Raw genomic sequence first — 26,186 nt, 5'->3', positions numbered from 1 at the left:
GCAGCCTCCAACAGTGGAGTGAAAGCACACTCTGGAAAGCAAGCTTAACACTTCAAAGAGGACTCTCTGCAGACACGTAAAATATGTGTGCCTGCATTCATAAATGTTCCCCTGAATTTCTTTTTTGGTAACACTGGCTAAGGTTTTTTAAACTTAGGACGTAAGTCTTGAGTGCAATCAGTTTGTACAGAACATCTGTTCACCTATTTTAAATGGAATGATTCCATTAAGAAGAGGAAACATCCTCCATATTTCACCTTTCTTGAACCCTGGTGAACACCAGAAGAGTACAACAAACACTTACAGGTTGCTGCTTCCTTCAGCATAGGAGACTAGTACATGAGTCTGTCCACAGTAGTTGCTGGCTATGACATCACCTAGCTTTTTGTTTTAATGCTATTATCATATCTCAATTTACTGTTTTTACTGGTATCATCTGTCTTCCTAAATCTCCAAGACTTGCTCTGCACACCAAGGTAGTCCTTAGTAACCAAAACAATGGCTGGTTCTCAGCTGTGTGTCCAATCAATTATATTCCATTAACTATCACATCTGTTTTCACGGCCCCAGTCAAGTACACGTTAGGTCACACTCAGGACACTGGGCTTTTGTAAGCATTTATTGGTTAGAACTGAAAAACACCTCATCCTGGCCCTCCGTACAATGAAGAAACTGAAGAAATTAAAAATTTAAAAAAAAAAAAAAAAAGCTCCAGGATTGGAATTTTGAGAATCAAATATCAGAAAATATAAAGACTGTTCCTGAGCAGACTAAGGAGTGGCACTAACGTGCTACAAATCAGTTCCATACCTAGCGTTTGCTTTGCTACTTAAACATTGGATTGCATTGTTATAACTGATGTGGACACTCTTTCCTTGGTGGTATTTCCTTGTGCTCTCTAGCCTCTATTTTCTTCTGGCATAGCACCAAATCCTCCAAGCACTAGAAATTAGACATATGGAATGTGAGGAATGTCTGATAACTTCAGAGATCAGCCATTAGTCATAAACAAAAATGCACGCCCTTTGGGCTTCGACTCAAATTCAATTTGAAGCAAACAAAATGAATGCTGGCAAACTATGCAAGGTGAAGTGGGGTGGACTGGGAAAACTCTAAATAGAATTCAATGCACAGATAAATACTGCTTCTTTATTTCAAATGTTAGTAAGATGAATGTGCAAAGCATGGCTTGGTTGAATTCTGGATTAATGGTACCTAAGTTAGAAAAACCAGTAATTAAAATCACTTTCTATAGTAAAGTTCATTCTGTTCCCATAAGCTTTCACCAACATCCATATTGTGACTTCGTCTTTAGTTATCTATCCAGTTCTACAGGTGCTAATACTGTTCAAGATGAATTAAAAGCAAAAAAAAAAAGAAATTAAAAAAAAAAGCTTTCAGAATTATTCTAAACCAAAAGAGAAGTAGCCAAGTGCAGCATGTTTATCTCTACTGGAACATAGTCCTTGGGGGGGAGGGGGGAGGGGGAAGGGTTATAAATGAATTTTTGAAGCAGCTATGTAATTTAGACATATTATTGAGCTATACTTCTATTTCCACAGAATGACAATGCTATTACAGTTCTGTAAGAGATTACTTTTTTTCTTGGAAAATGAATGAACTATTTAGTAGTTCAAGGCCATGGTATCTGTCACTTGTCTTCAAATGCTAAAGCAAAAAATATGGATACAAACATATTTACTTTACATGTAATATATTTAGAAAATATTGTACACACAAAAACAGAGCGAGGAAGAAATAAAGGAAACTTCAGAAGTTTTGCAGGAAAATGGAATTAAAGAATTAAAACTTCTCAACATAATCCCCATGAGGTTCAAGACACTTCTAACTGGTAATACCAACCATTTAGTCTAACTCAAAAATACTTGAGGCTCTTGGGAATAAGCCATATAAATGCAGTCTTTTTATGCTATTAACTGAACAAATGAGGGCCTTTAAAGATTTTGTAAGATTAGGAAACAAAAAGAAGACAGAAGGAGCCCAATCAGGACTGCAAGGCACACGCCTAACAATTCTCTGTCCAAACTCTCCCAACACTGCCCTTGTCTGACGAGAGCTGAAGCACTGCTGAGGTGGAGAAAGATTCTGAAAAAGCTTTCCTGGGAATTTGTCTGCTACATCTGTGACTGATTTCCCAAAACACTCTCACGAGAAGCAGATGTTATCATTCTTTTACCCTACACACCCATTATTTTACCCTTATGCAGCCCCCAAAAAACACTGTCGCAATCTTTGCTCTTAATCATTACATTTTGCTTTGAATGGATCACATCCACCTCTGGTAGCCAGTGCTTTGATTGTGTTTTCAGGATTATACCAATAACAGCCATGGTTCAACTCCTGCTACAATACTAGAAGAAATGCTTCAGAAACTTGATCCCATTTGTTTAAAAGTTCCATGTACTTCATCTCTTCTCTGCTGCTGAGCTGAGCACTACAGTCTTGGCACCCATCAAGCAGAAAGGTTGCTCGTCTTCGATTTTTCAGTTAGAATTGACTACAATGGGGGTTGGCACTGTGGTGCAGCAGGTTAACACCCTGGCCTGAAGCACTGGCATCCAATATAGGTGCCGGTTCGAGACCCGGTTGCTCCACTTCCAATCCAGCTCTCTGCAATGGCCTGGGAAAGCAGTACAAGATGGCCCAAGTCCTTGGGCCCCTGCACCCACATGGGAGACCCGGAAGAAGCTCCTGGCTCCTGAGTTCAGATGGGCACAGCTCCGGCCATTGTGGCCATTTGGGGAGTGAACCAGTGAATGGAAGACCCCTCTCTCTCTCTCTCTCTCTCTCTCTCTGGGTAACTCTGACTTTCAAATAAATACATCTCAAAAAAAAAAAAAAAGAATTGACTACAATGAACTGAGATGTGCATGGTGCTAGCTAGTGTTTTGCTATTAATCGTTAGTCCTCCTCAATTAGGGCACAAACAAGACTACTTTTTCTTTACAAACTTATATGGATGCTCTACCACTGCAGGCTTCAGCCTCAGCTTGGTGTAACCCCTTCTTAAAATGAGTTATCTATTTCTAAATTACTGATTTCTCTTGGGCACTATCTCTATGAACTTCACAGAAAGATCAACGATCACACCATTCTACCACCAGAGCTTCACCATAAATTTGATGTTTGTTTTTCCTTCATTTTTAGTGGAATTCATGTTACTATTCAAACCAGTATCTTATCCTTCTTGGTGCCTCAAAGTACATCCCATCCAGATATCCTATAACAAGTTAATGTGAGCCTATTTGGGTCTCAAAAAAAAAAAAAAAAAAAAATGAGGGGGCTGGCGCTGTGGCGCAGCAGGTTAAAGCCTTGGCCTGAAGCATGGGCATCCCATATGGGAGCTGGTTCTAGTCCCAGCTGCTCCTCTTCCAATCCAGCTCTCTGTTATGGCCTGGGAAAGCAGTGGAAGATGGCCCAGGTCCTTGAGCCCCTGCACCCAGGTGGGAGATCAGGAAGAAGCTCCTGGCTCCTGGCTTCGGATCAGCGCAGCTCCGGCCATTGCAACCATCTGGGGAATGAACCAGCGGATGGATGACCTCTCTCTCCGTCTCTACCTCTCTCTGTAACTCTGTCTTTCAAATAAATAAAATAAATCTTTAAAAAAAAATTGAAATTTGTGCATAGTTTTTTTCATAGCATGCCATTTCTATGAACTGTTTGTGTTCAAAAGTTTGTTGTCAGATCTAAGACGATGAAATACACGTGTCTATGTGTATCTGATGTTAATAATAACAAATGTGTATACATGGATATATTCTACTGTTTTCATATGCTAAAGTTTTGTATAATAAAAAGATGGTAATAAAAATTCTATCATTAAGGAACATCCAGTAAAGAGTACATATTCAGCATGAACACTTACTTGCATTCCATCTACAAAACAGCATAAACACAAAAGACAAAAGGCAAGACAGCAGACAAAAGTAATGATACTTGGGTGGGTGGTGGACAGCTGGTAGCTGAATGGCAAATGCCTCGCAGATATGAAAAACAGGACTGAGTCGACAACACAGAAAGTTCAGAAGCAGATCAATTCATACCACCAAGCCTAAAATGGCTCTGCAGTGCCAGCACCCAGGGCTGCAGGCAGTAGAGTTTGACTATAGGGGACTCTGAGAAGCCCACGATGCAGTCAGATCCCCAGCCTGCCTTTTCCCAACATGGGCAGAACAAGGCTTATTCTGCAGAGACTCAATCAGAAGGGCTGTGGTTTTCTAGTCAGCTGGGTATGGCTGGAAAGCAGGAGTACCTTACTAAAAGCAAGATCTAAGCAACCATGTATCCTGCAAATAGCAAGCCTCCCAAACCCCACTTCCATCACTCAGTTTGCAGTATGCCAGGAGCAGAGTCTGTATTTGCCAGGTAGGTGATGGTGGAGTTGTCTCTAGGAAAACTAACCAACACAAGAGAAAACCACCTACCGACATCTTTGGGAGCCTAAGATAAAGGCTGGGTTAGATCATTAATACACAGCTAAGCCTCACCCACTAGTACATGGCTCCCAACCAGCTTTTTGTGTCTACTTTTTTTTTTTTTTAAGATTTATTTATTTATTTGAAAGAGTTACACAGAAGGGCCAGCGCTGTGGCGAAGCGGGTTAACGCCCTGGCCTCAAGTGCCGGCATCGCATATGGGCGCTGGTCCTAGTCCTGGCTGTTCCACTTCCAATCCAGCTCTCTGCTATGGCCTGGGACAGCAGTGGAAGACAGCCCAAGTCCTTGGGCCCCTGTGTAACTCTGACCCTCAAGTAAAAAATAAATAAATCTTTAAAAAAAAAAAAAAAGTTACACAGAGAGAGAAGCAGAAGCAGAGAGAGAGGTCTTCCACCCGCTGGTTCACTCCCTAACTGGCCGCAATGGCAGGAGCTGCGCCAATCCAAAGCCAGGAGTCAGGAGCTTCTTCCTGATCTCCCACCTGGGTGCAGGGGCTCAAGGACCTGGGCCATCTTCCACTGCTTTCCCAGGCCATAGCAGAGAGCTAGATCAAAAGTGGAGCAGCCAGGACTTGAACCAGTGCCCATATGGAATGCCAGCACTGCAGGCAGTGGCTTTACCTGCTCTACCACAGCACTGACCCCAATGCCTACTTCTTAAATGTGACTGACAGCCATCTCAGTCAGGATAGGCTTGGTAACACCCAAGTAAAAAGCAACACCAAAGTCTCAGCAGCTACAAGCAGCACTGATTTCCCACACAGGTCATGTCCAGAATGGCTCTGGACAACTCTGCAGGCAGCTGGCCTGCACTCAGCAGGCCAGGCCCCACCTCCAGTGTCTGTGTCATCTATTAATGTGTTAGAAGATCAGTTAAGAAAATTTCCCAACAAATAAGACAACTAGAAGAAAAAGAGGGGACACTTGAATGATGAGTTCAGGAGGTCTAATGCCTCACTAGCATGAGTTCTAGAGAGACACAGAACAAAGTAAATATGAACTAGTACAGGAAAGCTTTCCTGAGGTGAGAGACACTGATTTTCTGATTACGCTCTTGTGTAGCCTGGTCACCCTGCACAGTGGCTGAAAAACACTTCCCTCAGCGCCCAACACTGGGATGCTTTAGAATATGAGGATAGAGAGAAGAGCTGAAAACCTTCAGACAGAAACCAGGTTATCGGGGGAAAAAAAAAAACTCAAGACGCATAAAGCCATCACACTTCCCAAACCCGGTATTGGAAGCTACAAGGCAGTAGAGCAAAATCATCAAAAGTTTGCTGCAAATGATCTCCCCTGGAATTACATCCCTAGTTAAACTATCAATCAGCAGTGAGAGAAGAATGGCCTTTCTGGAGGTGCCAGGTCCCATATTCCTGCAGAGCACCCTGCAGGAACCCCATAGGAAGGCAGTGAACAGCAGTTGGTCCCAGCTGGAGCCCGAGGGGAAGGTGCAGAGTACTTGGTGTGTCTCAATGGACTGAAAGGAAATTTCTAATGCTGGAAGCAAATTGGTGACAGGGACCCAAGAAATTAAACCAATGGAAAAAAGAGACAATCATTAACTACAGAGAAAACAAAAGGAAATGCAATCGTAGTACACTAGATAGGTCACCCATGAATAATATTTACATAAGTCATAAAAATGTAAACGTTGACTACTGATTCCTTTACAAGGTGATATAACACACCAAAAGGATGGGGTTGGGGCAGTGTGTGTACATGGGGCAGGTGCCAGTAAGAGGGCTGAATCCTCATCCACAGAGGCAAGTCAGTTCTCAAAACCTAAAACTGAACAGTCAAGATACAGAAACAAGAAACAGAAAAACACGGAGGTAGACATCTTCAGAAACCATGTAACATGGAAGCATGGTCGGCTCTGGGGTGACAGCAGTGTGCGTGAAGGAGAGTGGGGGGCCAGGGGACTGCAGTTTTTGTCTTGGGGACCTCTTTTTGCATTTGTTAATCATTTACAGACAAAAGTACAACCTGGATTAAAATTGTTTTAAGATCTCTCATTACGTTTCCAATTTTAATTTCTAAAGTCAAAAAACTTCCTTACTGTTTCTATTTATTGATTTCAGGTTTATCCCCCTCCCCACCAAATCTCATATAAATGTTTAAAGTTGCATTTGCTAAGATTAGGTAAACTAGATTTTTCTAGTACTCTAAAATACATAACATAGAAATAAGAAGACAGAGGCAGGTGGTTAGCTTAGCAAATAAACTACCAAGTGGGACACCCATTTCTGGTATGCGAGTGCCTCGGTTCAAGTCTCAGCTCTGTTCTGATGCCAGTGTCCTGGGAATGTATGCCCTGGAAGGCAGCAGTGATGGCTCAAAAACTTCAGTTCCTGCCACATACATGGATTGTGTCGCCAGTTATGGGCCTCAAACTGGCCCAGCCCCACTGTTATGGTCATTAGGGAGTGAACCAAGTGGATAGGAGATCTCTCTCTCTCTTTCAAATGAAAATATGAATAAAACTAATGTAGTCCTTTAAACTAAGTTCTAGTGAATCTTTTTTTTTTTTTTTTTTTTTTTTTTTTTTTTTGACAGGCAGAGTGGACAGTGAGAGAGAGAGACAGAGAGAAAGGTCTTCCTTTGCCGTTGGTTTACCCTCCAATGGCCGCCGCGGCCGGCGCGCTGCGGCCGGCGCACCGCGCTGATCCGATGGCAGGAGCCAGGAGCCAGGTGCTTATCCTGGTCTCCCATGGGGTGCAGGGCCCAAGCACCTGGGCCATCCTCCACTGCACTCCCTGGCCACAGCAGAGGGCTGGCCTGGAAGAGGGGCAACCGGGACAGAATCCGGCGCCCCGACCGGGACTAGAACCCGGTGTGCCGGCGCCGCTAGGCGGAGGATTAGCCTAGTGAGCCGCGGCGCCGGCCAGTTCTAGTGAATCTTAAAATAAATAGTATACCCTCTCCTTCTAAGAAGCCCTTATTATAGTCAATACTGTTAACATGACGAAAAATAATATAGGAAAAGTCTCTTGCACAGTGTTAAAGCACAACATACATGCTTTTATTTTTACATTTGAACTCTTGACCTTGCTCCCAAATAGGCTATAGTCCAATTGGAAAGATAAGGCATGTACAGAAATGCCTCCACCACAAGGCTGTGTGTACAGGGAACCATGTTCAGTACAGAAGGAAATGATGGCAGCTGATTAGAAAACGCTCCCAGAGATACGCATTCAGCCTAGCAGCTAGGATGCATACATCCCCTATCAGAGTAACTGGGTTCAATTCCTCCTGCTAATGCAGACCCTCGGAAGTTTATTAGTGGGTGCTCAAGTAGTTGGGTCCCTGCCACTTGAGTTCCTGTCTCCCAGCTTCAGCCTGGGCCTGGTCCAGCCCCAGCCATTATAGGCATTTGAGGAGTGAAGCAGCGAAGTATGGGTTCTCACTCTCCCATCTCTGTCTCTTAAATAGAACAAAAATAGATAGATAGATATAGATAATAGATAGACAGACAGACAGACAGACAAAGGGCCAGATATTTGGCAAGCAATTATAATGCCACTTGGGATGCTTGAATCAGAGTACCTAGGTTTGCATCAGGGCTCTCACTTGCATTTTCAGTGTGTGATAATGCATACCCTGAGAGGCAGCATCAATGGCTCAAGCACTTGATTCCTGCTGTCCATGTGGAAGACAGGGATTAAGTTCCAGCTCCTGGCTTCAGCCTGCCCTGGCTCTGGCCATTGCTGGCATCTGGGGAGTAAATCAGTAGAAAGATCTCATCTGCCTGTCTCTGTCTCTGGCTGACTCTATATCTCTCTGCTTTTCAAAGAAATAATTTTTTAATTATAAATCTTTTCAATTAAAATCTTTTTTAAAAAAGGAAAAGCTCCCATATGGTTGCATCTAAATTGGTGGTCGAGACTGAGGGAACTCATTAGTAACTCTTCATTTTAAAAAACAGAACACAAATGAATATGCAGAAAGTATTCTTTTAAAATGTCATCATATAGTGACCTTTTCTCTACCCTGTTATTTCTTCCATGCTCTTAATAAACAATATAAAAATCAACACAGTGTGGGGATTGTGGCACCAAGGGTTAAGCTGCCCCTTGGCATATCTGTATTCTGTATCAGAGTACCTGGTTCAAATCCCAGATGTTCCACTTCCAAGCCAGCTCCCTGTTAATGTGCCTGAGAGGCAGCAGATAAGGGCCCAAGTACTTGAGTGCCCACCATCCATGTGGGAGACCCAGATGAAGTTTTCGGCTTCTGGCTCTAGCCTGGCCCAGCCCAAGCTGCTGTGGGCATTTGGGGAGTGACCTTGTGGATGGAAAACTTTCTCCCTCTTTGTTTCGGCCTTTCAATTATATAAAAATGAATAACTTATTTTTTTCTTTAAATCAACAGAAATACAAATTCATGTCACAAAAATGTCTATCTCAACATCCCGAGCTCCATGGGTTTCACCTCAGGACTTCCGACTGTACTCATCCCTCTCCAACACCCACAGAGCTCCTCACCTGCTCTCACCTCTGGCTCTCCCTCAAACCCTTGGGGCAGTCAGTGCACGGGAGCCCATGTGACGCTGTCAGGCCATGCTCATGACAGGCTGGCCAATGGTTTGCATCTGTACCCTCTGAGCCCTAGTTATTTAGGCTTTGACGCGGTTATCTGGGCCTCAATTAAGGCTTTCAGTATCTGCCCTGCGCCCAGTGTTTTAGCATATGCTGGAGCAAGGACAACTCACCACTTCCCAGAGTGGATCACTCTCTGGCCAAGGGCATGCCAACTGTTAATCTAATGGCTTTCTCTTTCTAAGTGAATAAGCATCAGGAGTATTCATGTTCTCAGCATTACTTCTGTTACAGTCTCGTGTTCACTGTGCCCCACAAATCTATTTTCTAAGTAACCTGAAAAGCTAATTTTCCAAAGAAAATAAATTTATCCTTTGAATTACACACTTACTTTGAAGAACCACTTAGTATTCATGACAAAGTAGTGATTTTATAGCAACTTCTTTGTACTTAGCTAAATTTCTATCTGATTGTTTTATATTAAAGTAAGCAAGAATCAAATTTTCAAAAGTGTTCTTGGAATGAACATTTTGAAATATAATGAAATATGTTTATTTGGTAATTCAATTATTAGCTGAAGAGAGGAAGTTGTAGTGCTTCACTTAGCACTTTTTTTTTTTTTTTTTTTTTTTTTTTTGACAGGCAGAGTGGACAGTGAGAGAGAGAGACAGAGAGAAAGGTCTTCCTTTGCCGTTGGTTCACCCTCCAATGGCCGCCGCGGCCGGCGCGCTGCGGCCGGAGCACCGCGCTGATCTGATGGCAGGAGCCAGGTGCTTCTCCTGGTCTCCCATGGGGTGCAGGGCCCAAGCACTTGGGCCATCCTCCACTGCACTCCCAGGCCACAGCAGAGAGCTGGCCTGGAAGAGGGGCAACCGGGACAGAATCCGGCGTCCCGACCAGGACCAGAACCCGGTGTGCTGGCGCCGCAAGGTGGAGGATTAGCCTAGTGAGCAGCGGCGCCGGCCCCACTTAGCACTTCTTTAAACCAGAGTTGGAGTGTCCAAATCACTTGCTTCCTCTAACATAAATTCTATATAACAAGTTTGGTTTGTACGCATAGACACTGATCCCAGGGCTGGTGCTGTGCTGTAGTGGGTAAACCCTCCAAATGCAGTGTCACCATCCCATATGGGCACCAGTTCAAGTCCTGCTGCTCCACTTCTGATCCAGCTCTCTGCTATGACCTGGGAAAGCAGTAGATTGCCCAAGTCCTTGGGCCCCTGCACCCACGTGGGAGACCCGGAGGAAGCTCCTGGCTCCTGGCTTCAGATGGGCTCAGCTCTGGCCATTGCAGCCATTTGGGGAGTCAACCAGTGGATGGAAGATCTTTCTCTCTGCCTCTGCCTCTCTGTAACTCTGCCTTTCAAATAAATAAATAAATATTTTTTTAAAAAAAGATATTGATCCCCACTATCTGGGTATACCATGATAATTCCAAAACTGTATTTTATCAGGTCTCTCTGATGGTCACTCAAAAATATAATGATAAATAAACCTAAATCAGGGTGGGATTTGGCTAAGCGGTTGAGATGCTGCTTGGAAGGTCCACATTCCTTATCAGAGTGCTTGGGGTCACATCCCAGCTCCACGTCCAATTCCTACTCTCTGCTAATATGCAGAGTAGGCAGGAGGTGATGGCTCAACTACTGGGTCCCTGCCACTGGTGTGGAAGACCCAGATTCAGTCCTAGGCTCCTGGTTTCAACTGGCCCCAGGCTGCTGAAGGCATCTGAAGAGTGAACCAGTAATAAAAAACATGTCTCTGTCCCTCTGTTTCTGCCTTTCAAAAAAAATGAAAATATATTAAAAAGAGACATCAATAAAAGCATAAAAACTGTATAAACCATAACTGTCAGTCCTTCCTCAAACCTTAACAGCTCTATAGCAATAAACATAATTTCAATGAGCACCAACAATGATTATGTGTATCTAAAGTAAAATAAAGTTCTCATATGCCAAGGATTTATAATTTTATACAGTCGATCAATTTTGTTAATTTTACTATTTCCTAATGCTTTAAAATATTTATATATAGGGGCCGGCAGCATGGCACAGTAGGTTAATCCTCCGCCTGCGGCACCAGCATCCCATATGGGTGCCGGTTCTAGTCCCAGCTGCTCCTCTTCCAGTCCAGCTCTCTGCTGTGGCCTGGGAAGGCAGTAGAAGATGGCCCAAGTGCTTGGGCCCCTGCACCTGCTTGGGTGACCCAGAACAAGCTTCTGGCTCCTGGCTTCGGATCAGCGCAGTTCTGGCTGTTGCAGCCATTTGGGGAGTGAACCAGAGGAAGGAAGACCTTTCTCTCTGTCTGTCTCTCACTGTCTCTCACTCTACCTCTCAAATAAATAAATAAAATCTTTAAAAAATATATTTATATATAGACTTCAATATAAAATATAATGAAATATAAAATATTTCAAATCTAAAGACAGTTGTTAAAAACTCTTGTATTTTTACATATGCCATAATTTGAAACCTTACTTGAAGAATGTATGAGAATGGCATTTATCGTCCTGGTTTGTTGATTTTATCCATCATGATTTCTACCACAGCCAGCATGCTTCTGACACTGAATGGCACATTGGGAAGAAGGGCTTTTTAACAGTCTTCCTTCTTCATGTTTTCATTGTTCAGAGAATTTCCAGGCACTAGATGTTTTAAAACATAAGCTTTGACATCTTTGAAGCAGAGTAGACAGCTTTACTTTACTAAGACTAAGCCAAAACACAGACGCTGCTGTAACCCGGCCAAAAGTAAATCAGAGGGCCCCCAAAGCACAGCTCTATGGTGAAGTTAACAGAAATCAGAGGACAGACATTCTAACCCCAGCTCTACCAGGAGAGTATGACTCTGAACAATCTGTCAGTTTTCTTTGTCTACAAAGCAATAGAGTTTGATTCAAAGATCCAAAGTCAATTCATGCTCTGAAGTTTAATCATTTTTAGGTTCTATAAACTATGGTGACTCAATCTTATTTTCCCAAGAACTTAAGACAGAAACCTAAATGATCCTTCATTAACAGTAGGTCACAACAATTTTGTAAAATTTTTTTAAAAGATCTATTTATTGGGGCTGGTGCTTCCTTTAACATAAATTCTAATATAACAAGTTAGGTTTGTATGCATAAAGATTGATTTACACTGCTTTGGTATACCATAGTAATTCCAAAACTACAGTTTACAAGGTCTCTCCAATGGCTACTCAAAAATATAATGATAAATAAATTTATGTGGCATGTCAGGTTAAGCTACCATCTGGGGCACCATCATCTCATATGGGGGCTGGTTTAAATCCCAGATGCTCCACTTCCCACCGAGCTCTCTGCTAATGCACATAGGAGAGCAGCGTAAGATGGCCCAAGTCCCTGGGGCCCTGGCACCCACATGGATGAAGCTCCTGACTCCTGGCTTCAGCCTGGCACAGCCCAGGCCATTGTGGCCATTTGGGGAGTGAACCAGTGGATGGAAGACTTCTCTCTGCCTCTGCCTTTCCCTGGCCTCTTCCTCTCTGTAACTCTTTCAAATAAAAAAATAAAAAATAAATAAATAAAAAGCTTTTCTAAAAAAAGATTTATTTATTAATTTGAAAGGCACAGTAGCAGGCAGAGAGTAAGAGACAGAGAAAGGGAGCTCTTCCATCTGCTGGTTCACTCCCCAAATGCCTTCACAACAGCTGGGGCTGGACCAAGCTGAAGCCTAGAGCCAAGAACCTCATCTGGTTTTCCCAGGTGTGTGGCAGGTACCCAAGTACTTGGACCATCACTCTTGCTTTCTCAGGAGCATTAGCAGGAAGCCAGATAGGAAGCAGAGCAACCAGGATTTAAAGTGGCATCAAGTATGGGTTGTTGTATCACCAGCAGTGGCTTAACCCGCTGGCCCCAACAATTTTGTTTTAAACATTTGTGCTCCAAAGGAGCCCTTTGGTGTGAATGGCAAGAAATATAGGATGGATGTTTTTAAATAAATAAGGGAGAAGAAGGAGGGGAGGAAAGAGAGAGAGAGAGAATATGTTCCCCCATCTGTTGGTTTACTTCCCAAATGTCTGCAAAGGTTGGGGATGGATTGGGCCAGAAAAACCCAGGGATCAAGTATCCCATGTGGGTGGTAAGAACCCAGGTACTTGAGCCATTGCCACTGCTTCCTGGGGTCTGAATGAGTAAGCTGGAGTGAGGAGCCAGTACCAGCATTTGAATCCTGGTACTCTCATCTTAACTGGCCTCTACTCTGCCACTCCTCCAGCAAGGCTGACAACCCTGGATAAAGTGTTTCAGGATGCTAACTACGTTCTAATTTTCCATTGGAGACAGCTGGGGGATCCAGATCTGTCACCCTTGATCTCTGGATCCTCCAGTGTACAGAGAATAACACACATCACATACAGTCAACAAATATTGGTTGAATTAACTTGAAAACATCAATGAATAAATAACTTGAGATTAGAATTCTCTATGGCCCCACGGAAGCATGAGTTACACATGCACTGATTAAACCCTGTTTCATTCATTCAGTCATGTATTCCAATTCTCTTGAGGAGAGAGAAGGAGCCTCCAGTCACAAAATACTATGGTTTATAGACGTGAACAGCACTGGCCAGAGTAAGCTGCTAAGGGATGGAGACATCCCCGAAACCCAGACATTCTGGCCACTAGCTTGGCTCTCTCACAAACACCACGGTGCACTGGATGCATAGGGCATTCATATAAGGAAAACACCCCCAAGTTTACACTCTCACTCCTGAATGCTGAAGGCAACAGCAGATGCTTTCTCAAAATGCCTTACCCAGCTTACATTACTTTCCCAAAAACAAGGAAGGGGAAAATAGCTTTGATTAGCGGTCGGCACCAGGCCTACCAGGCTAAGCCTCTGCCTGCGGTGCTGGCATCCCATACCGGCACCAGTTATTGTCCCAGATGCTCCTCTTCCAATTCAGCTCTCTGACTGTTGTGACCAGTTGGGAAGTGAACCAGAGATAGAAGACCTTTCTCTCTGTCTCTCCCTCTCTCTGTCGGTAACTCTGCCTCTCAAATAAATAAATCTTAACAAAACAAAACAAAACAAAAAACACTTTTCATTAGCTGCTTCTTTCAGCCACTAGAATGGATAAACCTGGCTATGTATGGGAGTCAGGGGAACATAATTAAGAGGAGAAAAAAGAGAATTTAGAATACTACAAAATTAGCAGCAGAAAGCTTTAACTTTTAAATTGTCATTACTAATGCAAAATTCCAGCTTAGTAAATTACATGCAGATACTAAAAGTGTCATAATACCAGTGCAAAACTCTTCATCACAAGCACATAGTGAACTACTGCTTCATAAATGTATCAAGCTATTTTAGGGACATTACAAATAAGGTATTTTATTATCTGGAATGTCCACCTCGAGACAAACTCTTTTTCAAAAATAGAAAGTCTTATGAATTAAACAAAAGCAGATTTTTAAGCATAAAATACTTATTTTTTACACAAGTATATTTCATTATACCATTTTCAAATGCCACCATGTAGGACTTGGATGAAAAATTAAATGTTCCACATTGTGTTGGTTTTTACATAAGGTTCCTTCATTACCTATATAGTGTCTACATTCTTTGTAACAGTAATTAAATTGAAGCCTCAAGGGAGTTCATTCGCATTTGTTGTGCGTCTCAAGGCATGAGAAGTATGTAGCATTTATATAACAGGAAATATCTAAAAGCATTCTGCTGAATTTCCTTCCCCCACACCCCCTTCCACACCCATTCCTTAAACTGCCTTCAAAAGGCCTGCTGTGTTCTTTAAAAATTAAACACCAGTTACTAACAGAAAGAGTGAATCTATTCCTTAGTTTGTTTGGACACCACATCTCCTCTAAAGTTGCATTTAGCCTGGCTTAAATAGCTTCTGAAGCCTAGCACCTGACCCTTAATGCCCAAATATTTTAATGCCATGCAGGTCAAATATGCTTTTCTGTTATTATCAGAGTGGAATTTAGGAGGAAAAAAGGAAAGCTGACCAACTCGGCTTTCCATTCTCCACATACCAACCCTAATCAAGAGGCCCTTCCAAAGTCTGACGTGAATGTGGCTCTGACACTCCAAGCCCCAAGAGGCCCTTTCACCCCTTGCCACACTCGTTCACCTCTACTCCCTGACCTACCCTCACATCAACTTTGCCCCACCAGCGTCTGGATTCCCATGGGCATTTACTCAGCCAGCAGAAGGCCCCGGGACAAACAAAATGTGAAATTCACAGGCCCAGGAATGTTTACCTGTGGTATATTAGTGGTAAGGATTGCTAGTGTACCACATAAATAAGTCTAACATGTATTAATTATTCATAGCTCTGTGACATTACCTAGTGACAATTATTAGTGCCTTTAGTTTATGGATTGCCCCAAATGTGCCTTTTTGCAGCCTAATATTAGTCATGAAAACTCATGACGGCAACAAGAATGTGGATCTTACTGTACTGGAGGCTGGCACACCGCCAGCTGCAACCTGCCTGGCCTCTTGAAACTATGTGCCCGTGCTCCCAGAAACCAATCCAAAAACCCGAAGCACCTCAAGGTCTGCTTTCACAAGTAAGCATCCTTGTAACACGTGCATCAGGCTGGCTTCAACCCCCTCGATTCTAGGACCCATACACACATGCAAGGACTACACTGGCACCAAAAGCCAAACTTCACAAGGTTTTTCCTAACAGTACACACTGGCTTAAGAGTTTCCCAAAAACATTCTTGACCAGAAGAAGAAAAATGTAAGCATCTCTTAGTTCTTAACTTTATCTGCTTTTGAGACCTAATTCCCCATCTATTCTTTCTGTGCTCATCAGGTTGTTGTTGTTGTTGTTGTTGTTTTAAGTATAAAATCACATAATGCTGAGGACACTCACCTGCATTCAGTCCTAACATTTTCCAGCTACCAGGGTGCTTAATATCAGGCAATTGCATAGAGACAGAGAGAAAGGTCTTCCTTTGCCGTTGGTTCACCCTCCAATGGCCGCTGCAGCCAGCGCACCGCGCTGATCCGATGGCAGGAGCCAGGTACTTATTCTGGTCTCCCATGGGGTGCAGGGCCCAAGCACTTGGGCCATCCTCTACTGCACTCCCTGGCCACAGCAGAGAGCTGGCCTGGAAGAGGGGCAACCAGGACAGAATCCGGCGCCCCGACCGGGACTAGAACCCGGTGTGCTGCGGCGGAGGATTAGCCTAGTGAGCTGTGGCGCCAGCCAACATCACAACTCTTTTAACCTGACTTTACCAGAATAAAGCTCTCTGCACACTCCCTACCATGGTAAGTTTGCTTACTGGAGGCTTTGTTGTTGTGTCCTTACACCCTGCCACAGCTGTGGGCTCTGGGCCACACTTCCCAGCTCCCATGACTGACATGTGGTTCCCGCAGCTGAGGCCAGGAGCAGATGGCAGCGTAGGGTGTGGATGCAGAAAGGAGCTCGGAATCACGCCTGGCTCACCATGAGTACTGCGCATCTCCCAGATGCTGGTTTTCAAATCTCTGTGAGGTCACCTGGATGTGTCTTACTGCCTGACTTTATACTATTACCACTTGCTCATACTTTAAAAGAGTTTGCTTCCAGGGCCAGTGTTGTGGCATAGAAGTAAAGCCGCCACCTGCAGTGTTGGCATATCACAAGGGCATGAATCCCAGCTGCTCCACTTCCAATCCAGCTCTCTGCTGTGGCCTGGGAAAGCAGAAGATGGCCCAATTGCACAGGCCCCTGCACCCGCGTGGTAGACCCAGAAGATGCTCCTGTCTCTTGTCTCCTAGCTCCTGGCTCAGCAGGTTGTTGCAGCCATTTGGGGAGTGAACCAGTGGATCGAAGACCTTTTCTCTGTCTCTCCTTCTCTTGGTCTATAACTCTGCCTCTCAAATAAATAAATTAAAAAAAAAAAAAAAAGATTCTGCTTCCTCGGTGAATGTATAGAGACTCAGGTCTTAGGAGCAGCTTGGTTCTACCCTCTTTGTGATCTAAAGTTAATCACTGAGAGGTAAGACTTTCACTGCTGGGCCCTCAAGTAAAAGGACTCCTTCTGTTGAAGTCATCTCCTCTCACCAAGGTACTCCAGAAAAGAATAAAAAGTGAACACAGGAAATAATGATGCTTGTTGGAACACAAAAGAATGAATACACTTGAAAAGGCCTTTAAGACCTCAGGATTGTGGATGAGAACCTACACATTATGTTCTAGAAACCAAATAGCCACTGAATTAGATGAACAAGACAAACCAGGAGCAAGAATGATGCGGGGGGGAGGCTGAAGTGAAGGGGAAATTCCGCTACAGAAATGCACGCTCTCCAGGAGTACCATCAGTCACCCATCTGAATGCCTGCTGAGAGAATAGACCTTAAGAAGCTGAAATAACTCCTTGTCTCATTGGCTGAATAAATGAAGTTGTGCTGGCTAGAAAAAAAAGCAAGTTTTCACATTTTCACTCAAGTCTCCAAGGGAATTAGGCTGACCTGAAGCATTATCCAACAGAAGCAGCTATGCTCTAAAAGCTGTACTATTCCTGGGTGTGGGAGGCTGGGCTGCCACTTGCATTGCCGGCATCCCACATGGGTGCCAGTTCGAGTCCCGGCTGCTCCACTTCTGATCCAGCTCCGTGCTAATGTGCCTGGGAAAGCAGTGGAGGATGACCCAAGTGCGTGGCCCTTGTACCCATGGGGAAGAGCCAGAGGAAACTCCTGGCTAATGGCTTAGGATCCATCCAGCTCTGGCTGTTATGGTCATCTGGGGAGTGAGCCAGCAGATGAAAGACTTCTCTCTCTGGGGCTCCACCTTTCAAATAAATAAAATAAATATTTAAAAAGAAAAGTTGTATAATTTTGCCTATCTCTGACCAAAAATAAAATTGAAACAAGTCTTAGAACGATGATGTTTTAACTTACAATCTTTTATCTGTGTACCAAATGACTGGTTGAGATGCTTTTTCATGATGTCTTTTTAACACTCAGTGTTATCAGACTTACAGATTAGCGTACGTTTTATTTGAAAGGCAGAAGAAATGGAGACAGACAGAGCTCTCATCTGCTGGTTCACTTCCCAAATGTCTGCAAAGGCCAGAGCTGGGCAGGGGCTAACACTAGCAGCCAGAAACTCAGCCAAGTCTCCCATGTGGGTGGCAGGAACCCAACTACTTGATCCATTATTGCTGCCTCCTCGAGTGCACTGGCAGGCAGCCAGGGTCAGGAGCCAGAGCTAGGAACTGAATCCAGGCACTCTGACTGGATGTAGGAGTCTTCACCACCAGGCGAAATGCTCACTCCCCCTAGGTTTTCATTTAAAGTCATCTTTTGTGTTACCTCCTAATAAGAGTTACTCTACTTTAAATTTTTTTTTGTATTTTCTTAAAAGACTTCATTTATTTATTTAAGAGATAGAATCACAGAGAAAGGGCGAGACAGATAGAAAGTCTTCCATCTGCTGGTTCACTCCCCAAATGGCCACAATGGCCAGAGCTGGACCAATCCAAAGCCAGGAGCCAGGTGCCTCTTCTGGGCCTCCCATGTGGGTGCAGGAGCCCAAGCACTAGGGCCAGCCTCTGCTGCTTTCCCAGGCCATAGCACAGAACCAGATCAGAAAAGGAGCAGCCAGGACAAAAACCAGAACCCATCTGGGATGCTGGCACCACAGGTAGAAACTTAGCCCACTATGCCATAGCACCTAGTTACTCTACCTGTAACTCTTTATAAAAAGCCACTTCACTACCTTCCATCTTCACAAGCACAGGTCCTGGTGTGACTGGCTAACAAGGTCTCATCAACATTAAAGGGTTTGATGATGAGCATCTTCACAGGCCTAAACCAGCCTGGACACAAGTCTCCCAGCAGCATCCTCATCTGTGCTACAGATTCAACTGACAGCTTAGCATCAACCAACTCATGCCAGTTTCTGCAGTGATGAGCTAGTTCTCACTTGTACTCTCTCTTCTTCAGTCTCTGTGTACTCACTACTTCCTTTCAATGTGATGAGTAACTTCAGTATTTTGCCCTGAAAGCTAGCTAAACGGACTGGGATGTTTTAAATTGGACCCTTCAATTCCATGTAGAACTAACATTCCATATTAAACATAAGCACTTGTCTAGCAAAACTTCAACTGGAAGATACTCAAATGACCTTACCTTGCTTTTCACATTCACAGGCTCATGCAACATATTCACACCGTAGCTCAAGGAAGGGTAGAACTCCTTACATGCTTGCTTTGCTGTCAACATCTGCTAATCTGATCACTTTCAATTTCACTCCTAGCATTTATCACTTTTTACATCTTTGTCACATTTTCACCTTTGTTGGCCAATTCCTCTTTCAATTATCCATTCTTGTAAAATGTCACCCGTGTTCATCACATGGGCCACCTCAATCATCTCTCTTTCCCTAGGAAATGTAATCTGAACTTCCTGCAAATGTTATAGAAGCCCTATCAATTTCCTTTTTTTCTTTATGCTTAAATACCAATTATCTCACTTCTGCCCAATTTATCTCTCCTTTACTTTTTAATGTTTTAATTACTTTTTTTTTTTTGCTCTAGCTTTGTAGACACCTCAGCACACTCTTACTCTGTAATACAGTCAGATGGAGAAGCTGTGAGAACAAAAGGATACACAGGAAATGAAGTTACTAAAGAAGCATAAAAACAGTGCTGGAAGAATTGTGTCTGGTCTGAGAGGAGGCCAGAGCCTGGGTGAGGCAGCACAGCAGCTCTGAGCCCACTGATCCATGCTGCCACTGACAATGTAATGCATATACTGTACTCACTGACCCCTACACTGTGCTAATGGGGTGGTGGCTGGGAGAGATTGGTGGTTAGCAAATAATGCCATCATAGATGGAGGAGATAGCTTGATACAGTTCAAATTTAATCAATTTATTTGAAAGTAGGAATTACCAGAGAAAGGGGGAGAGAGAGCACCGGCAACCTCCAGTTTGAAAAACATAATTACAGGGGCTGGTGCAGTGGCACAGTGGGTTAAGTAGCCATCTGTAGTACCGGCACCCTATGTGGGCACTGGTCCAAGTCACAGCAGCTTCACTTCTGATCCAGCTCCCTACTAATGTGCCTGGGAAAGCAGTGGAAGATGGCCCAAATGCTTAGGCCCCTGCACCCACATCGGAGACCTGGAGCAGGCTCTTGGCTCCTGCCTGGCCCTTGCAGCCATTTGGGCAGGAAGGGGAACTCTCTTTTTATCTCACTCTGTTAATTCTGACTTTCAAAAAAATAAATTTATAACTTTATAATTTATAAAATTTATAGTTATATAAATTCAAATTAATGAAATGTTGCTACATCTTCAAAATACATGGTAATAGAAATAGATTCTCTATGGAAGAAGTCATACAGCCACTGAGAGGCACAGCCAGGATTCAAATGTAGGCACGAAATCTGTCTCTAGAGTCCACACTTTTTAAGTGTTTATTAGTGTTTAGGTCCTCACTGACTGTTTTATATCCACTTATCCGAAAATGGACTGATATCCAGAAAACATCAGCAACTCAAAATATTCAAACATAAAAAGCAACCAATATAGTGAAGAAAGCACAAAGGACCTTAATAGACAGTTCTCAAAAGAAATGTAAACAGTCAACAAATGTATGAAAAAATGCTCAGCATCACCAGCCATCAGAGAAACGCAACTCAAAATGACAATAAGATGTCAGCTCACCCCTGTCAGAATAGCTATTAACTAAAAAAATAGAAAGTAATAAACACTGGTGAGGATGTGGAAAAACGGCTTATACACTGAAGGTAGAAATGTAAATTAGAGCAGCCATGGTAGAAAACAGTATGGAAATTTCTTAAAGAACTAGAAACAGGAGCCAGCATTGTGGCATAGTGCGTAAGCCACTGCCTGCAGCGCCAGCATTCCATATGGGCACTGGTTTGAGTCCCAGCTGTTCCACTTCCAATCCAGCTCCCTGTTAATGTGCCTGGGAAAGCAGCAAAGGACGGCTCAAGTACTTAGGTCCCTTGTACACACAAGGGAGATCTGGAAGAAGCTCCGGGCTTTAGACTGGACCATCTTTGGCTACTGCAGCCATTGGGGAATAGGCCAGCAGATGGAAGACCTCTCTCTTTGCTGACCTTCTCTTTGTAGCTATGCCTTTCAAATAAATAAATAAAAATATTTTTTAAAAAAAACTAGAAACAGGCTGGCACCATGTCTCACTTGGCTAATCCTCTGCCTGCGGCGCCAGCACCCGGGATCCAGTCCCAGTTGGGGCGCCCGATTCTGTCCCGGTTACTCCTCTTCCAGGCCAGCTCTCTGCTGTGGCCCGGGAAGGCAGTGGAGGATGGCCCAGGTGCTTGGGCCCTGCACCGGCATGGGAGACCAGGAGGAAGCAACCTGGCTCCTGGCTTCAGATTGGCGCAGCTTGACGGTCATAGCAGCCATTTAAGGGGTGAACCAACTGAAGGAAGACCTTTCTCTCTGTCTCTCTCTCTAACTCTGCCTGTCAAAAAAAAAAAAAAATTAGAAACAGACTTATTATAGGATACAGCAACCCTACTACTGTGTTCAAAAGACTTGGATACAATGTATTAAAGAGATACCTGAACCACCATGTTATAGCAGCACTGTCCACAATAGCTAAAATATGGATCCAAGCAAGGTGTCCACCATCAGATAACATACTGATAAAGAAAATGTGGTGTGGGGCCCAGCACTGCGGTGCAGCGGGTTAATGCCCTGGCCTGAAGTGCCAGCATCCCATATGGGTGCCAGTTCTAGTCCTGGCTGCTCCTCTTCCGACCCAGCTCTCTGCTATGGCCTGGGATAGCAGTACAAGATGGCCCAAGTCTTTGGGCCCCTGCACCCACGTGGGAGACCCGGAAGAAGCTCCTGGCTTCAGATTGGTGCAGGTCCGGTCGTGTGGCCATCTGGGGAGTGAACCAGCAGATGAAAGACCTTTCTCTCTGTCTCTCCTGTCACTGTAACTCTGTCTTCCAAATAAATAAAATAAATCTTAAAAAAAAAGAAAAAAGAAAATGTGGTGTGTATTATTCGGCTACAGAAAAGAATGAAATTCTACCATCTGCATCAAAATGGATCAACTGGAGGACATCACGTTGAATGAAATAAGCCGGATGCAGAAAGACAAACACCACATGTTCTCCCTTATATGTGGGAGTTAAAATTTAAAAAGAAAAAAAAAATCAAAAAACAAAAACAAGATAGAATGCCTGTGTGTAGGAATGTTGCTGCAAATATAGTTTTGACAAACTTTGTTTTATATCTTTGTCAAATGGTTAAGAATGACATACTACTATAGTTTTAGTGATCTGTGATTATCTGTAAAGTTTACTTACATGGTGAAATGGACCTCTTTCCCTCTGACTACTGTTTCTAGCCCTTGCCTACCTATTCCTGCTGAATGATGGTCTTTCTGCCTTTTACTTGTTGCTCTTTTTTAGTGGAGCGGTAAGGTTCTGACTAAAATGTAAGTTAAAAATGTCAAAAATGGGGCCGGCACCGCGGCTCACTAGGCTAATCCTCCGCCTAGCGGCGCCGGCACACCGGGTTCTAGTCCCGGTTGGGGCACCGGATTCTGTCCCGGTTGCCCCTCTTCCAGGCCAGCTCTCTGCTGTGGCCCGGGAGTGCAGTGGAGGATGACCCAAGTGCTTGGGCCCTGCACACCATGAGAGACCAGGAAAAGCACCTGCTCCTGGCTCCTGCCATCGGATCAGCGTGGTGCGCCGGCCGCAGCGCACCGGCCGCAGCGGCCATTGGAGGGTGAACCAACGGCAAAGGAAGACCTTTCTCTCTGTCTCTCTCTCTCTGTCCACTCTGCCTGTCAAAAAAAAAAAAAAAAAAAAAGTCAAAAATGACAAAAGGAAGAAAGCAGAGAGAAGAACGGGGGAGGAAGGGAAGTATCAATATATTCTTTTTTTTTTTTTTTTTGAAGATTTATTTGAAAGTCAGAGTTACACACAGAGAGAAAGAGAGGCAGAGAGAGAGGTCTTCCATCCAATGGTTCACTCCCCAACTAACCGCAACAGCCGGAGCTATGCTGATCCAAAGCCAAAAGCTAGGAGCTTCTTTCAGGTCTCCCACACAGGTGCAGGGGCCCAAAGACTTGGGCCATCTTCCACTGCTTTCCCAGGCCATTGCAGAAAGCTGGATTGGAAGTGGAGCAGCCAGTTCTCGAACTGGCGCCCATATGGGATGCCAGCACTGCAGGCAGCGGCTTAACCCGCTGCGCCACAGCACTGGCCCCTCAATATATTCTTAGAATTGTATGTATGAACTACATTAAATCTGTTCTCTCTATATTAATATCACAATAAAAATTTTAAAAAAGAAACCAAACATAAAGCAGATTTGCTTGATTTTGAGATAAAAACTGACACTGACCTCTAAGATCTTTTCAAATAAACCGATAAATGCCAAGAGATAGGACAGCAAAAGAGGTTTAAGTCTGTCAACAAATAGCAACTGATTTAAAAACATGGGTAGCTTAAATGGAAGGGCACAAAGTCCATTCTCCTGAAAAAGTAGCCACTGATAGCTACTAGGTAACAATAACAGCTTGCAAGTCAGACCTATATGCTCCTTGTCCAACCCAATAACCCAGACAGTGTCGCTGCACATGTGCCCATCAAGTGGCTCTTTCCAGTTACATCCAGCTTCTCAATCTCAAAGGCGCCCCAGGAGAACCCCACAGCTATTAAGGCCCAGCTCCTCAGAAGACTCCCATGTACCCTGTACTACTGGAGAACTGAGCGGCAGATGAAGAGAAACTTCTCTTTACAGAAAAATTCAAACAAACAGGTAAACCCCCACTTAATTAATTCATGAATATAGACACTGGGCATCAAAGGTCACTAACATCTCAAACATATGTGCTTTCATATGTTCACTAATATACAGTTACACATAGGAATATACTAAATTTGATCAAAACTGTGGTTCCACTATGAATTTACAATAAATATGCAATTGCACAATGGGGAGGCTATCAGAAAAGGCAGACAAGTGAAGAGATAAACTATGGATTAAAAAATACTTAAAGACTTAAAAAAAAAAAAAAGGAGGAGTGGCTGTATGGTCCAATTGTTAAAACACACCTGCATCTTGTGCTGGAGTACTTGAGATTCAAGCACTCAGCTCCCTGCTAATACCACCTTCCTGCTAATGTGCAGCAGGCAGTGGCTCAACTGATTGGATCCCTGCCATCCATGTGAGAGACCCAGACCAAGTTCCCAGATATGGCTTTGGCCAGGCCCAGCTCCAGCTGCTGCACGTATTTGGGAAGTGACTTAGGACACGGGAGTTCTCTCTCTTCCTCTCTCTTTTCCTCTTCCCACCCCACTAGCCTCTATGCCTCTGAAATAAGTAAGCTTTAGGAAGAAAATAACGACCTGTGGTGTTTCCAGTTTTATTATCCAAGCATGTACCCCTGAGGCAGGGCAAGTAGCTGGTCACCATAAAGGTCAGGATAATCAGTTTTGCGAGCAGGGACAGTATATGGCTTTTGGTGGTTGGCCAAGTTCTAATGTCTTGGTTGGTGCTGAGGGTATTCTCTCTGAACTGCCTCAGTAGGCTGTGCTGTATTTTATGTAGGATCCCTAATTTTAAAATAATAAAAGGTTTAAAATGAAAAAAGAGTGATGTTCTAAAGGCAGTTCCAGACTGTCCATAAAACAGACTAAGAATGTGCTGGGGTGTTTAGAACATCAGTAAGTAGGGCCTCCCCTAATACCCACTACCAGCATGTATAAGAAGTAATTTTGGGCCGGCATCGCAGCTCACCAGGTTAATCCTCCTCCTGTGGCGCCGACACTCTAGGATCTAGTCCCAGTTGGGGCGCCGGTTCTATCCCGGTTGCTCCTTTTCCTGTCTAGCTCTCTGCTGCGGCCCGGGAAGGCAGTGGAGGATGGCCCAAGTGCTTGGGCCCTGCACCCCATGGGAGACCAGGAGGAAGCACCTGGCTCCTGGCTTCGGATCAGCGCAGTGCGCTGGCCGTGGCGGTCATTTGGGGGGGTGAACCAACGGAAAGAAGACCTTTCTCTCTGTGTCTCTCTCTCACTGTCTAACTCTGCCTGTCAAAAAAAAAAAATAAAGTAATTTTGGATTTAATAGTTACTTTTTTTTTTTTTTTTGACAGGCAGAGAGGACAGTGAGAGAGAGAGACAGAGAGAAAGGTCTTCCTTTGCCGGTGGTTCACCCTCCAACGGCCACCACGGCCGGCACGCTGCGGCCAGTGCACCGCACTGATCCGAAGGCAGAAGCCAGGTGCTTCTCCTGGTCTCCCATGCGGGTACAGGGCCCAAGCACTTGGGCCATCCTCCACTGCACTCCCGGGCCACAGCAGAGAGCTGGCCTGGAAGAGGGGCAACCGGGACAGAATCCGGCACCCTGACAGGGACTAGAACCCGGTGTGCCAGCACTGCAGGCGGAGGATTAGCCTATTGAGCCTCGGCGCCAGCCTGGATTTAATACTTTTAAATTAATTAATTACTTAATCAATTTGAAAGGCAGGGAAGCTGAGAGAGACAGAGATGCAAACATCTTTCATTCACTGGTTCACTCCCTAAATGTCCCCAGTAGCTGGGGTTGGGCCAAGCCAAAGCCAGGAGCCTAGAACCCCATCCAGGTCTCCCATGTGGGTGACTTGGACACTCAAGCCATCACATGCAGTCTTCCAGGGTGCACATTAGCAGGAAACTGGAACCAGAAGCAGAGTCGGAACTGGAACCCTGGTGCTTCGACAAGGAATGTGGCCTCCCAAGCAGCATCCTAACCACTGCACCAAAGACTGGCCCCTCCTGGATTTGATACTTTTTTTTTATGGAACTGAAGGTCAATATGAGGAAAAATTGGAACTCTGAAAGGTCCTCGTGTGCCTTTACTATTTCATACCGTTAGTCACACTGGCAGGACACACAGTAACGCTGACAATGCCTGGGACCGGGAAAGGCTTGCATGTATCCTGCCCGGTCACAGGCTGACAAAGCTAACCCTCTCCTGTACATATGGGGCTAAGGACGCGGACTGGCCTGGAGGCTCTCTTCTTACTGCTCATCCACACCAAATACCTGTCAGGTGTTTTTTCCTAACTCATTCAGGACACACTGGTTAGGGCAAGAGGAAGCTTCTTGTGGGGATTTCTGGTTGCATGAGAAAGTCCTTACCGCAAGGTGTTCAAACTGAGGAACAGAAGGTGCACAGGAATGTGGGTAATTACTTCATGAGCTTAGTGCTC

General features: G+C 44.3%; 1 protein-coding gene and 1 long non-coding RNA gene across 3 annotated transcripts in view; both read right to left on the bottom strand.

Annotated features, from left to right (window-relative positions):
* WWC2 (WW and C2 domain containing 2) overlaps nucleotides 1-26,186 on the bottom strand; it is a 262,307-nt gene that overhangs the window by 170,958 nt on the left and 65,163 nt on the right. The gene's annotated exons all lie outside the window — the stretch shown is intronic.
* LOC127487360 (uncharacterized) overlaps nucleotides 1-26,186 on the bottom strand; it is a 96,600-nt gene that overhangs the window by 6,380 nt on the left and 64,034 nt on the right. Inside the window, exon 2 of the long non-coding RNA XR_007914156.2 lies at nucleotides 1-26,186. This exon is cut by the window's left edge and continues 6,380 nt beyond it. This is a non-coding gene — a long non-coding RNA (uncharacterized lncRNA).

Source organism: Oryctolagus cuniculus, chromosome 2 (genome assembly GCF_964237555.1).
Source record: "Oryctolagus cuniculus chromosome 2, mOryCun1.1, whole genome shotgun sequence".
Taxonomy (NCBI): Eukaryota; Metazoa; Chordata; class Mammalia; order Lagomorpha; family Leporidae; genus Oryctolagus; species Oryctolagus cuniculus.
Note: the sequence above shows the minus strand (reverse complement) of the source record. Positions and strands in the feature narration are given on the sequence as shown.